This window comes from Camelus ferus, chromosome 3, assembly GCF_009834535.1.
Source record: "Camelus ferus isolate YT-003-E chromosome 3, BCGSAC_Cfer_1.0, whole genome shotgun sequence".
Classification (NCBI taxonomy): Eukaryota; Metazoa; Chordata; class Mammalia; order Artiodactyla; family Camelidae; genus Camelus; species Camelus ferus.
The window spans coordinates 59,530,108-59,544,554 of NC_045698.1; the positions used below are offsets into that span (position 1 = coordinate 59,530,108).

Consider the following 14,447-nt stretch of genomic DNA (forward strand, 5'->3'; position numbering starts at 1 on the left):
GATGAGAGCAGGAAATGATATAATCGATATTTTTTCCCAGCCAGAAAATATTTCATAAATATGTGTCTAACCGTGTGTCAACCTCTTCAAGGCTCACACTTTAGGAAGCTCTTTGCTTATTTCAGTAATGGTGTCCTTGCATTTAAGTTTCTACAGAAATGTCCTTAGGAGTTTACTCTGCAATCTTAACAGTCTGTTGGCAAGTCATTATCATTAAGGATGAATTTGTTACTGAAACTAAATCCAAACCAAATGTCATGAACAAGGTGCTTGATGGAAACTATGATATGATTATAAAGCAGCAGATTATTGGATATCTGCTTCATAAATTGACACTAATCGCAGATATAAGATGGGAATTTCTAGGATGTCCCTGATATAAATGTGTAGCCTTTAAGGAGACATTTTGGCAACTAACACTCATAAAAGTTATGCTCATTTTTTTGAGAAGCCAGTTTCATTAATGAAAAGTTATATATCATGTATGAACATTGTGGGAAATACCTTTTCAGACAATGTACAACAGGATAAGGCCAGAGTGAAAGGGTAGATAGAGACCCTGGATTAGAATCCAGGCTCAAACACTTAGTAATCATTTAACCTTTATTCTCTAAATATCCTCATTGTAAAATGGGGAAAGTTGCGGGACCTCCCCAGGATGATGATTTTGCTAACAAGAAGATGTGAAATTGTACTTGTATAGCCATTTAGTGCCTGGCATGTAGAAAACGTTCAATAAAGTTAGCTATCATTATACTATTTCACTTTCAAGGGCTATCCCATATTCCTGAAAAACATCTCAACATCAGTCATCTAACAAAATTTTAGACGATATTTTCTTTTCTATCAGCTTTCATGCTTCAAAGCAGTTTTATTTCATAAAAGCATTTCATATTTGAAATAAATGTAAAACATACTTATGACAATATGTTGATCAAACCAATATGCATTATACCAAGAAGCCTTGCACTTTGGGGTGTCCAATTTCTAATATCCTCGTCAGTATTTTATATAACCTTTTCAGAGAATCTTTTTTTGTATTCATACTCGATTTGATCAGGCTTATGAAAATAATTATATTTGCCCAGAATAAGGCACCAAAATTTTATTTTTTAACTATATCAGACATCTTCTCAATTGCTTATTTATTACATAATCTCACACTTAAATTTATGGAACCTTGGCATAAATGTATAGAATTAGTGGCTTCCTATTAAATCTGAATTTTTAAGTCCTTTGTAATCAAGATTATGGGTGTGGTGCAGGCAAAATGGTAAGGTTGCTGAAGCTTGTCTTTGTATCACCATCTTCCCTCCACTCACCTTCAGCCAGTTCTCCTTTCACTCTGGCATGCTCCGCTCACTCAGCTGCAGTTTTAAAAATCAATAATAGCTCTTTATTGAGTGCCTCTATCTCCTCCCAGCCTCTCCCTGATATGACCCACAAGGTCCTTTCATTCCTCAGAAGCCTCTTTATGTTCCTGAATTCTCTTGGACTATGTTCTACCAGAGGAGCCAAGCACTCCGGCCACTTACTTTGTGATGCAGTAGCAATGTGTTATTCCTTTAAATGAACTTCTCTTCAGAAGTTTTCCGAAAAGAGTTCATAATCCAAAGGAATATCTGTGATTACACAAATTCTGCAAAATTCCTGCTGTGTTGGTCAGGAGATGCTTTGGGGAGGAGACTCTCAGTATGTCTCAGGTCCTGGTGTTCTGTCCTGGCTGCAAGTCAGTGAGAAGCCTGGCTCTTCCTTGAGGAAGACATTGTATTATTTTTGAAAAGGTTGGGATTGAAAGACAAGTTCTCTCTCAGCAAAATATCATGATTCTTGAACATTTGTCTACTTATTAGTTTTTTAAAAAATATAATATACTTTAGTTCCTGCTGCCCTGGTTTCCTTTTCTATTCCCTCTTTGCATAGGAGGCACACAGTTGCTGTGTGTCCCTTGGATCACCGCCTACTGTGTTGTGCAGTCCCTTCTGCCCCCACCCCAAAAGCCACCAGAGGTGTTGTTAGTGATTATTTCTCCAGAAATGTCTTGAAGGGAATATAAAAACCCTGTGATAAGAATAGTGTTACTTCCTGGATGGAGGGAAGAATTTGGAAGGATTGGGGAGAGGTTCAAGGTTGGAGGGCAAAATGCATTCTGCCCTTTATCTCCTCTATGAAATCACTGGTAAAGCATCTTCCTGTGTGCAAAGATCGGGCACATCAATGAAATATGTCCCAACTTTGTATAGCATTAAACCTCTAAATATGGAACATCCATATTAAATAGAGTATACTATATTCAGAAATGAAATATGAGTCTTAAGTAAATGAGTTTGAACACTACTTAAAGAGGGGTATGTAAGAAACATTCTTCAATTTTTGTGTTCCTTTTGATCCCTTTAGAAATAGCTAAATAGCTAATCAACAGATTTACTCCCATCTTTTCCATTTCCTTCCTTTTTCATCTTTATTTCTTTTGTCTTTCCTTCATCTTTTCTGCTCCATCTCTTTATTTTCAGTTGTAAATTTTTAATTTTCAGTTGTAAACTCAGTAAGGCCACACACACACACACACACACACACACACACACACACACACTCTACTGGTTATTAACAATTAATCAGATTTTTTTTCTTGCTTTGGAAAGCTACATTTTCTATTTCAGAACCAGGGGGCTTTATTAATAATATTTTTCTATTTATCTGAATGACTTCAAAATAAAATACTACTAACAAATGAGCTTATTTCTAAATAATTGATGATTTATGCTATAGACAGTATGGTCATAGAAGAGTTTCTATGATTATTTTTGTTATTAATCACTATAATTACTCTTTGATTACAATGATGATTAACTCGCAGCCAGTAAAGCATGTGCTTATCTTGTTTATCTAGCATTTGTGAAGGATTTGTGTTCATCCAGCCACACATTCTCACCTTACCCTTATGTAACTGTGAGATTCTAGTTTGTGTAGCCTATGGCCACAAAGTGACTCACATACAGAAGAATAAAGCCTGCGGTTTCCCATACATTAACACTAGGCCAATAACCCTTTAAACTCCCTCGGTCAGTGATCACTGGTATTCTAAAGCTTCTAAAACTAGAATTCTAGTATTCTAAAACTGAATATGTTTGCATACATACTTCTCATATTAAACACTGTGTGTGCTTTTTTTTCATGACTTTCCTAAGGGGTCAGTTCAAGCCATTTTTCATATTTCAGGCTATACTATTTAGTGCCTGAAACCTCAGGAGAACTTGAGAATGAGTTTTGCCTTATCATTAGTATTGGGTGAACCTTATCATTTGCCAACCTACATAAAAAGAATGAAAAGTAATGAACTACTTAGGCAAAACTATATCAGACAGTAAATAAAAGTGGACATAGAATATCTGTAGCTGTGTCCGCATGTTCCCTTTGATCTCTCAGGGCCTGAGATCTCTAAGTGCTCATTTTCTTGCTACTGTAGAGCAGGGGAACCCACCGCTTAGAGAAGGCTCCAGTGAGGACTGAACAACCTAGCGCAGAGAGCAGGTTTTCAGAGTGCGTCAGATTCACGCAGGTTCCTGGGCCCCACCTCAGGTCCATGGAGCCTCAATCTCAGGGACCTGCATTTTAATTAACTCCTCCAGTGTTTCTTACGTACATTTTTTTTTGCAAGCCACTGCTTTAGTGTAGAGTAAGCATAAAGTCTTCCAAGTCCTAATCCTGCAACCTTACCTTTTCTCCATCATTTGTTCCTGTTCTCCTGAATCATCTTAAGTTTCATGGGACTTTTAAGTTAGTGAACACCTTTCAAAATAGTAAGAATGAGAGTTCAAAATGGTATGAGTTTTCCCATTGCCTATCTTGATTCATATTAAAACAAGCAAAAAAAAAAAAAAAGCCACATAGATTCCACCTATTGTAATGAGAAAACTGACTAAGCAACATGGGGAGCTAGTTCTCTGAAATTTCTGTGCATTTCTGAATGTCTTCATCTTCACTTATCTGAGGAGTAGCACCTATCTTTTCTTGGATGGAATATGCTCCTTGGATCCCAGAATCTCAGCAAAACCTTTAAAATGGGCTTTGGATCCAGGGACCTCTACCTGCAGTGACAGCTGGCCCACAAACACGTGCGTATTTCAGTGACTGTCAGTGGCTGTGAGCCGAGATTCGCTGCACCCAGGACTAGCGCTTGTTCTTGATCACTTAAGAAATGTGGCTTTTCACCAAAGCGACTTCCAATCAATACAAATGTTCCTTATCACCTCGGTAATTACCTCGGTCTGCCCAGCAATCATGAAGGGCCTTCACAACACTGGCATCCCAGGCAACACGGCAGTCCACATTCCCAGCCTTTTAACCTCTCTCCATCCCCAGCTGCTGCTATTAACCTCTCTGGGATTCAGATATTTTTATCACTTCAGATTAGGGGTTCTCCGCCACGCCTGTTTCTCGTTCCAGTGTTTTTCTGACACGAACAAACATATTCACATACTGGCTTACAGCATTGAGTGTGGTGAATTTTTTTTTCTTTCATTAAAAAAGTCTCCCATTGTATGAAACTAAAAACATTAAATGACTATTAAATCCTTTGTGTCAACTCAGCCTTAGAGAGCACACTGGAAACTTCAAAGCTATATAAATAATATCATTTTGATGGTAAGACCTTTCATGTTTTGTTGCCAGGGCACCCAAGTGGGAAAAATATGGCCAGCTGGTCAGTAGTGTATTACAAAGTGATTTTGTTTTGCCCACTGATTTCATAGGTTAATACTGGTGTTAGTTTTAATACTTGGAATGCTGACATGGTGAGCTACTTACAGCAATAAGGAGAGGGCAGAGCATGCCACTGCAGAACGGAACCCACCAGTAAGGTCCAGAGTCCTTTTGGGACTTCACACACAGCAGAGGATACGCCTTCTTATTGGATAACTGAAACTTCCTTTCCTCTGATTTGCACACAGCCTAGCAAGAGTCTCATCCGTTCAGTAGCCTCTCAGAGGTTACATGATCTGTTTCCAGTTACAAAATTACTAAGCAGTGCAAACAGAGACTACAGCTCAGAGCACCCTACTTCTGCTCTGGTGCTTTGTGGACAGCACTCTTCAGCTTTGAGGAGAAAACATTTATGATCCTTCAAAGGCAGACAAGGGACAAGTCATCATTCACTTTCACTAACAGTCATTTGAGATACAGGGAGATGGTTAAATTTATTTGAAAGTCCTGTGATTTTGCATATTTTGCTTTGACACCCCTGTCTTTCTCAGTTGTTAGAAATGGATATTATTTACTGATTATTTTGCTTGCAGTTGATTTACATACTGTTACTGCGTATTGTTAAATGGTTTGCTGATTAATGACTAATGTTGATTTGGACTAAATGTAATAGAATAAGCAAATTCATTTGTAAATTTAGATATATAATTTAGTTGCTAAATGGTATCATAGAGATGTTGGAGATTATTTTAGACTAATCCCTTGCAAGGAAACCCTTTCCACAATTTCCTCCCATATCCTATATCAATGTTTTAAGCTTCCCTCTCCTTTTTTAAAAAAAATGTGTTTGCATGTCTGGATTTTAAAGCAAACACTTCTCACAGGCAAATATTGCTCCAAAGCCTAGGGTTAACATAAATTATTTAAAATTCAGAACATGGTAGATATCTTCTAAACAATTCCTTTTCTGGAGGGTCAGAAAAAATTAGGTATTTAATTTGAATATATTTTCATGACCTTGACTGAATCAGTATGTTGTGGAGCATTACCAACAAATTATATTATAACAATATAAAATATTAAAATAATTAATAATTATTTGAATAAATATCAGATGGTTATATTAATACAGGATTACTGAGTTAAAGAATTTCTGAACTGTTAGGAAACACTTGCTGATGAAGCTACTAGGATCCAGAGAGGTTTAGTAATGAACACACATACATATAAGCTAGTTAGTTGTTGGGTCAGTTATATGAACTGTTTAATATATTCTGCACTTGAGTATTATGCATATGCTTATGTGTTGGTATATTTGGTATTTTTAATTATTCTCTATTATTTCAAAAAAAAATTTCAACCTGAACTTTTCATTTCTCATTCATCTAAACATATATGCTGCCATTGATTATTTTTTATTTCTGCTACTTCATGTGCACCTTTAGTATTTTCAGTTTAAAATCAACTTAAATAGTAAAGAGAACCTAAATGAGAATTCATACCATAGAAATTTTAATGTGTTTATGTTTTTTTTAAACTACATTTTAATATACTCTGGTAAATCTGTACTTCTCTAAAAGGTATTACATTTTGTGACTGAATATGCTTCTCCAAAGGAATGTAATTCACATTAATTTTCATGTGCTCTTTTTTACTTATAGTGTGACAGTCCACATGTTTAAGTCTAATAGAAGGCAAAAAAAATCACTGGATATGAAGGTGGGACACAGACCCAAGCCTGCATCTACATTCTCACATTGATGATCTTAGGTAACTTTCATTTTTGTGCTTCTGTTTCATTTTCTTTAAAATGAGTAGTTGAAAGCTTCAAAGACTCTTGCAAAGATTCCATGAACTTAAAAGAAGATTTGATTGAAAGAAATGTGTGGGCATCATTACCTGGCTGCCCAGTATTTTCATGGATACACACTCATTACATTTATCTGAAGTTCCTTTAAGGAAATTAACTCTTTGTCGGTGTGAGATATGGACATTGAGAGAGGTAGGGGAGGTAGGAAAAGGAAGGGGAAACAAGTTAGTGACAGAGGAGGGATGGTAGATGGTGGAAATTATTCCTCTTTTACTTCTTTATATCTACAGTCTAGTTATTCCTATTTGAAAACCTGCTGGCACCAGGTATTATCAACAGGGATGAGTAATATGTAATTTTTATCTTTACTGGGTTACATTTGGCTCACAGACAGTTGACAGCTGTCAGTCAGGTGGCTGGTCAATGAGGAGATACATATAAAGCTGCCAAAATTTTTGTTTCTTTAAATACTTACAAGTAAACCATTTTAGCTGGAAACTTCTTTGTCCTGAAATTAAATAGATTGATATTCAGAATACAATTTTCTGGAATTGAGTGCCAGGAGAACCAAGATTTTCCCTATGAATATATAAGGTAAAGAAAATGTTTTTCAAATGTCTTTCTGAAATGGGAGAATAATTAATTTTTCTCCAGTATAAATAAGCTCTCCTTAACACATGAACATATATTGCAAATAATACTTAAAGTACATGTGTTTTAAAATTAAACTTTTAGGGCATGTATGAGTCATTGCAACTTTAAGCCACAGTTTCTGACTAAGACTTATTAAAATAAACCATTCCCATACATTGAGGGAGTTGGCGTAGGTATTTTCCTGACAGGAAAGTTGAAGGTTTATCAGAAGGACAGACATGTAGCTGCATGGCAAACAAGTAATTAAAGCTTCTTCTCATAATTAAAAGAAATATAATGGAATTTTAGATTAAGCCCACAATTTAGAGCATAGTTAAACTTATAAATTTTAGTTATTTAGAAATATTTGGGCTATACCTAACATTGTTTCTTACAGGTTCAGTCACACTTAAGTAATTCATAAGAGTCAAAAAAAATAGTTTGGAAGAACTTTTGTATTGCTTGTACTTAATGTTAATGAAAGACAGTATTATAATCATAGCTAATTGTATTGCACATAAAAACTCAAATGTAATTTTGAAGTTGACTTAAGAGTGTATGTTCAGTTTTGCAATAATTAGTCATCTTTAAAAGCAAGTGCTTGATTCTTTAGGAATATGTATTTAACAGACCAGATAAGTAAAAAAATTATCATTTGCATTGAGTACATACTCATTCTTTAAGAGATAATGTTAACTAAAAAATTCAGTGACCATGGTTACTCAGGTGCCAGAATCAATATACTGAAGATTTAAAATATCACACAAAAATAGCAGTTTGAATCACAATGTATTTCTTTTTTAAAAAATAAGAGGTTTTAATTTTCTGAACCGTATTCTACATTTAGTAATTTATTATGGAAATCAGATTTGGGTTTCAGTTTTTTAAAATATGGGTTCACTGAAATGTAGATAAGATTATGTTTCAAAAAATTAGATTTTTTGGTGGGGTAGATCATTTCTGGTAATTATTAAACCACAAATATTTCATAATTTTAAACAGCAATTAACTCAGTCTGATAGAGTGTGATACATATAAATTCAGGACATACCCGTATCATCATTGATTTGACACTTGTTTTAGATACTGTGGGTATTAAAAAAATCTTACTATTTTCCCACTATGTGACTATGTATTAAGCATGCAGATTGAAAATTATTTATGAGATCATCAGAATAAGACAATTGCTTCACAGTATTCATTTATATTGGTGGGAGCATTTCTCTTCTTAAGCACCAATTCTACCCCCCACAGCCCAGAAAATTGATTTTCTGCATCATAATTTATAGCATTCTTGCTCAATGTATGCTGTGTGTCTTTTACATTCATTAGTCCATGTTGCTTGTGAATATAGATTTTGGTTATTAAAATGGTTTCATATGTTTACTATGTATAGTCCCTAGCTTTGAGCTCCTTACTTGCTTAAATAAATGTTTTCAATTTGCTATAATACAACAATTTGTAGAGAAATGCTGTGAAGCATAGTTAAAAGAATGAATCCTTGAAATAGAATCTCTTTTTAAAAATATGTCCTAACATGTGGTCTCACTTTTCCATGTTTTGCATTAATTAAAGTCCTATTCTGAAAAAAATATTTTTGCCTAAACTTTTGAATTCACAAAATAAAAATACCAAATATATAAATGTACTAATTTTGGAAATCAGTGACGTAAAAACATGCGTTAGTACTGTATTGATTGTTCATTCCAAAGATTTTTCTCTAAAGAAACTCTTTGTAAAGTTATGAGAAAATGTTGCCACTTTCATTATTAAACATTCTGTGCAATACATGTTTTAAAAAAATGTATTACAATAAAATTAATTTCATATTCTCTCTAATCATATTCCTGTCACATGCACACGTGAAAAATACTAGCACATGAAACATTTGAAAAGAGCATGTACCATTTCACATTTTTATTTGGAGATTTATTGAAAAATAACATTTTATTTGGAATGAATAGATTATGACAGAATTAGGTAAAGGGATGAAATAGTATTTGTGTATTTATTTGGATAGTCTAATATCATATATATAATTAATTCTTCATTTTTAAGATATTGAAGATAGTGATGAAAGAGACCCACATTAAAAATATAAAGTATAACCTTTCTTTAACTCTGAAAAATTGTCAAATGGTAATAGCCCTACCTTCTACAACAGATAAACCCACTATTGAGTTAGTTGGCTCTGATTCCAGTGGTCTCCTCAGTGTTCTGAATGTAGGTACCTCAGCAGTGCCTCTTCCAAGATAACAAAATCAACTTTTAGAGATTAAAAAATATATTTTGGCAATTGAAACTCACCAGTGCCTTTCTGCTTCTCCAGGAAGTTGTACCCGTCAGCACCTGCTGAGGGCTTTGTTGTCCAAACTCTGACAGGTAAAAAAATTCCTGTAGAATAAAGCCAGACCAGCTGGCTTTGAAGAGAAACCCCCCAGTTTGGGCTGCGTTTGCCTCCTCTCCTTTTCTATGAAGACCCAGGCTTTCCCCCCTTGATCGTCAAGCCGTAAGATGCGTGATCCCTGTGCACAAGTGTCTGGCAGGCCGAGGTGCACCTGTTCCTGTCACTCTGGGGTAAATTTAGCTGTAAAGGTATCACTGACAAGCAGACCTTTGTCAGTGCTGGCAGAAGAACACAGAATTGCTTTTCTCCCCTCCCCCCTTCCAAGCCCCTTTGCTGCCAGTTCAAATGGAAAATATCAACTCGGAAGTCTATCCAAAAATCGTTCCTAAAAAATGAGATTGCTTTCATATGGTAAAACGTAAGTTCCCCCATTTCACACAGACTTTAAAATTACATTTCCAAGACTAATCTTGGAATAAGACGAGTTTTTGTTCAATTAATTGTGGCTGGAAACTTTTTAATGGAAACATAGCACACACTTACTTCACTCCAGGTTATTAAATTGTGTTAAGCATTAAAATCAGTTGCCATTCTTTGCTGTAGCTCATTTGTTCTTTTCGATCCAAAGAAATATTAGGTTAAAAACTTATCACATAGGAGGGATTAATCACGCTACCAAAATTAGAAAGCGTGTAGTTCTGAGAGACTCAATGTCCAAATTGTATGCTCATGGCACTTACACTGTTGAGAATGGAGGATCCCAGTACAACATTTAAAATGGCAGCTGATGTCTGTGGAAGCGTTGGGTGTTTAGGAGTGGGCCGAAGCTAGAGTTCTCTTACTCTCTGGTTAAGGTAAGGACATTTATCATTTATGTGAATTTTTTAGATTGATTTCTTTATTGATAGTTTGAGAGCATTTCCTTTTGAAGGAAAAGAGAGAGGCAGGCAGTGTTCATTGATATGTCTGACATAAATATAGTAGTCAAGATATATAAAGCAGCACAAGAAGTAATGTGCTTAGCCTCGGCATTCTGAGTTTCTACTTTAATAATTATGTTTTCTTAAGTGGTGTTAAAAAGAGTTGTGCAGAATACCTGTTCTACCATATTATTGCTGTTTACAGCCGTTGGGTGCGATGAGGAAAAGAAATCTGGGTCAAAATAAAAAATGCTTTGTAAAATAAACAAAGTTCCTATTTACTTACTATGCATAAACAGCCACTCACTAAGCCTCATTTCTCCACAGGGCACCACTTTCAGATAAAAACATAGACCTGAATGGCATCATCCAGTATCCAAGGAAACCATGTAAGTACCCCTCTCACTGTGTACTTCTCTTATTCAGAGTTTAAAAGCTAGCTGAGTACTGAATAAGTGAGTGTTTTTATTTAATAATTATACGGGAGGTACTTTTTAGGAGCTTGCTAAAAAGAAACAGGTTCTTTGTTATGTGCATCATAACAAAACCCTTATGTTTTTCATCATATTTCATAAAATTATGTGTTTAGTCACAATCTCTCCACCAATTCTCATCCTAAGTTACAAACAGCTACTCAAAGTCCTAATGAATTGGGAGTTTCAAACTTTTCTAAAACTCATTAGTGTCTGAGAAACAGTGTTTCAGAGGCCTTGTGCCAGGAGCAGTTACCTAATTGTAATGAAACTTTTTCAATTTTAAAAATTAAGAAAAAAATTGCTTGGAAAGTAATACTTTATTGGTAAACATTTATAGCAATTTATTTCTTTTTAGACTTTACTTGGGGAGTAAGCAAGTGAGCAGAGATGAGGTTAAGTATTTAGACAGCACAAAGAATTTTGAAAAAAGTATAATTTCAGAGATGCAAAAATCTGTTTGCATAAAGGTTCGGGAGGTTGGCGTATTATTTTCATTCAGTCTTTCTTTGATAAAGATTATATCACTCAGTGTCTCTGCTAAATTAAACCCTTTACTTGGTAGAAGGACCTGGCTAGGCTGTGAGGTTTTTTTTTTGATGCTAGTTACAAACTTCGTAAGTGTGGAGTTGGAGGCCTGAAGTGCTGCCCTCTAAACTAGAAATTCCTCGCCACAAAATAAAGATTGGACCATTGCTGGGTAAACTTGGAAGCAGAGCAGGGTTAGAATAGACGGTTACAAAGAAAGAAAATGCAAAGTGAAAGAGAAGACCAGTTAATGTTATACTTCTGTATCTTGAGGAAACGGAATTTTTAAAAATCCCATTCTCCTTGTAGCACGAAGAAAAAGGAAATCTACACTGCGATTCTTGTAGCAGAATTTTAAGTGTTTACATTGGAATATAGAGTTTTCTGGAAAGATCATTTAAATTCAGTCAGTTTAATTCAACCTCTTATACCAAAGGAAAAATTGGCTTGATAGAAATAAATTGATATCTGCACATCAGTTCACCAGTGGTGGTCTCTCTAACAAAGACCATCATTATTCAATAGAACTTTCTGTGATGATGAACATGTTCTGTATCTACACTGTCCAGTGTCAACACATGTGTCTCTTGAGGACTTGAAATGTGGCTCGTGTGATGGAGTAACTGAGTTTTGAGTTTTATTTAATTAGTTTAAATTTATATAGGCCAAATAAAAAAGTATATATATAAAATACATAGGCCATATGTGACTAGTGGCTACTATACTATTATTTTGCTCTTATCAGAAATTAAAATACTCTCTTGCAAAGTCTTTTTAATCCTTTGTAGATTAAACTATCAATTTTTATATTTGCTTTAATACTTGAATTATTGTTGGCATTGAAATTTTTTGTAGCATTTCCCAGAGATGACAGTTTTTAATATGGTTAGTGGGAAGACATTATAATATTGTTTTATAAGCCTAGGGTAGCAACTTTTAAAATGGTCATTGCAAGCAAGACTGTCTGTAAAAAGAAAAACACCTTAATGGGAGTTCTAACTATAATCATAAATATTTTGAAAAATGCAGTTAGAATTTCTGCAGTATGTAGTACATCCTTACAAATACTTCTGAAAATGTAACCAGCCTATGTAAATGCCCACTGGCCTTGATTCTCCAAAGTTGATTCTGTTCCCAAAGTACATCTCAGGTTTTAAATCTGCTCCCATGGGCTTTTTTGCATTCAATGAAAATAAACTTTAGGGTGCATGTTGATATTTTAATAATAGTACTAGTACAGTAATATTATAGACAGAATAATTACCTAAAAATACTGAGAATTTTAAATTTACATTGATTTTTTAAAAAAAATTTGTAAATCAACTCATTCTTGATTAAGAAATGAGTTATATGTAGGATATTGGTTTTTTATAGGATATTAAACTAAAGACCATGAAGAATTTTTTAAATGAATGATAAAACACTCATCTTCTTAAGAACTCTATTCATTGCCCTTGGGCATGTCCTTTTGGAGGGCAGAATTCAGATAAATTAAGAAGAGAGAGGAAATTTCTTTTGGCATAACCTTGGACAAGCTACTCAGAGTATCCCTTCTGCTGCCAAAAAAAAAAAAAAAAAAAGGAACGAAAGAAAGAAAAACAGTTTCTAGATAAAGCATACTTTCTAATGAATTATCTGACTTGAAAATGAATTTCAGACATCTCTAAAGATTCCTTTGCCCTCATCTCAAAACCCCAAAACTAAAAGTGAGCAGAAAATAGAGTTGTTAAGCAATCAGTAAACGTGGGAATGGCCAAATTGAACTGGATGAGTTGTATTGCAAGGATGCTGTTGGAAGGAGAACAGTCCTACGCTCTGTTAGACTTCTTGCCTTAGGAAAAGAACAAGAAGAAGTAACAATCACATTTACAGACCCAGCTTTTTGACCTCCTTTGATGTTTTTTGGTGTCTTAGAATAGGTAGTCAACCACTTGCATGCTGTTGGATTTTCAGAGAAAAGGTCTATTCTTGCTTAAAAACCAGTGTTCTGTGTAGAGAAGACAGTCCTCCATTCAGTCTTCAGTGTCCTTGTAAAATATTATCTCTGATATCTCTGTGTCTGACAAATTGTTTTGATTCAAAAACATAGACTGTGAGCTCTGAGTCCTTAGCCACCGCCTCGATGGATACTGTACTTCTTTATGTATTTTTAAGTTTATTTATCTAAATTTATTTTGTGAAAATTCCAAGCAGATTTAAAAATCGAATAGTGCAGTGAACTTCCATCCAATTACACCCACCTTCAACAACTGTCATGTCATGGTAAATTTTCTTTCGTCATACCCCCATGCCCACCTCTCACCCCCACCCCAAATTATTTTGAAGTTAATTCCAGACACAACATCATTTCATCCTGTAATATTTCAGCAGGCATTTTTAAAAGATTAGAACTTTTTTAAATCGAAAAAAAATGAATCACATTTAAAAAATAACCACACCTAAAAGTATTTCCTTATTGTTATCAAATATGTTAAATCAATATTCAGATTCTCCCAATTGTCTCAAAAATGTTTAGAATTACTTTTTACTGTTTGAAACAGAATACAAATAAGATCCATACACTGCAGTTGGTTGATACTTCTCTTTTAATGTATAGGTTCCCCTCTGTTTATTTTTCCTTATTTCCTGAGAAAACTGGTTTGTTTGTGTTTGTCCAGCTTTCCATAGTTTGTATTTGCTGATGCATTCCTGTGGAACTATTTAACAAGATCTTCCGTCCTATGCCTTTTCTGTTAATGCTAGGACCTTGACCAGACCATTTGGAGAAGGCTGGGCAAGACTACTGATTCTCTCTCGATTTGAAACGTTAGCAGATATTGATCATTGCTTAGATCCATTTATTCCTTAGAGTTAAGGAATACCCAGCCTCTGATAGTGTCCTCACACATTTACCCAGATCAATACTGTGCTCAGTTCCTGAGTGGGACTCCACAGGTCTCAGGAGAGCGTTCTCTGTGTAGCAGCCCTCTGCCACGTGCTCTGACCTTGAACTGTAGCCACCTTATTCCCACATGCCTTCCATTCTGTTTCCTCAA

General features: G+C 34.9%; 1 protein-coding gene and 1 long non-coding RNA gene across 9 annotated transcripts in view; one reads left to right on the forward strand and one right to left on the reverse strand.

Annotated features, from left to right (window-relative positions):
• Positions 1-9,671, reverse strand: part of MEF2C (myocyte enhancer factor 2C) — a 162,194-nt gene extending 152,523 nt beyond the window's left edge. For 4 of the 8 annotated variants that reach the window (XM_032475838.1, XM_032475813.1, XM_032475830.1 and 1 more), the window contains exon 1: positions 9,452-9,671. The gene's annotated coding sequence lies outside the window, so the exon portion shown is untranslated. Of the gene's footprint in view, positions 1-6,986; positions 7,020-9,451 lie in introns of all 8 variants that reach the window. The other 4 variants (XM_032475804.1, XM_032475744.1, XM_006187965.3 and 1 more) reach the window with 3 other exon arrangements.
• The window catches only part of LOC106730042, a 455,276-nt gene that overhangs the window by 4,783 nt on the left and 436,046 nt on the right, over positions 1-14,447 (forward strand). The window contains exons 2-3 of the long non-coding RNA XR_004318244.1: positions 6,363-6,471; positions 10,739-10,800. This is a non-coding gene — a long non-coding RNA (uncharacterized LOC106730042). The remainder of the gene's footprint in view (positions 1-6,362; positions 6,472-10,738; positions 10,801-14,447) is intronic.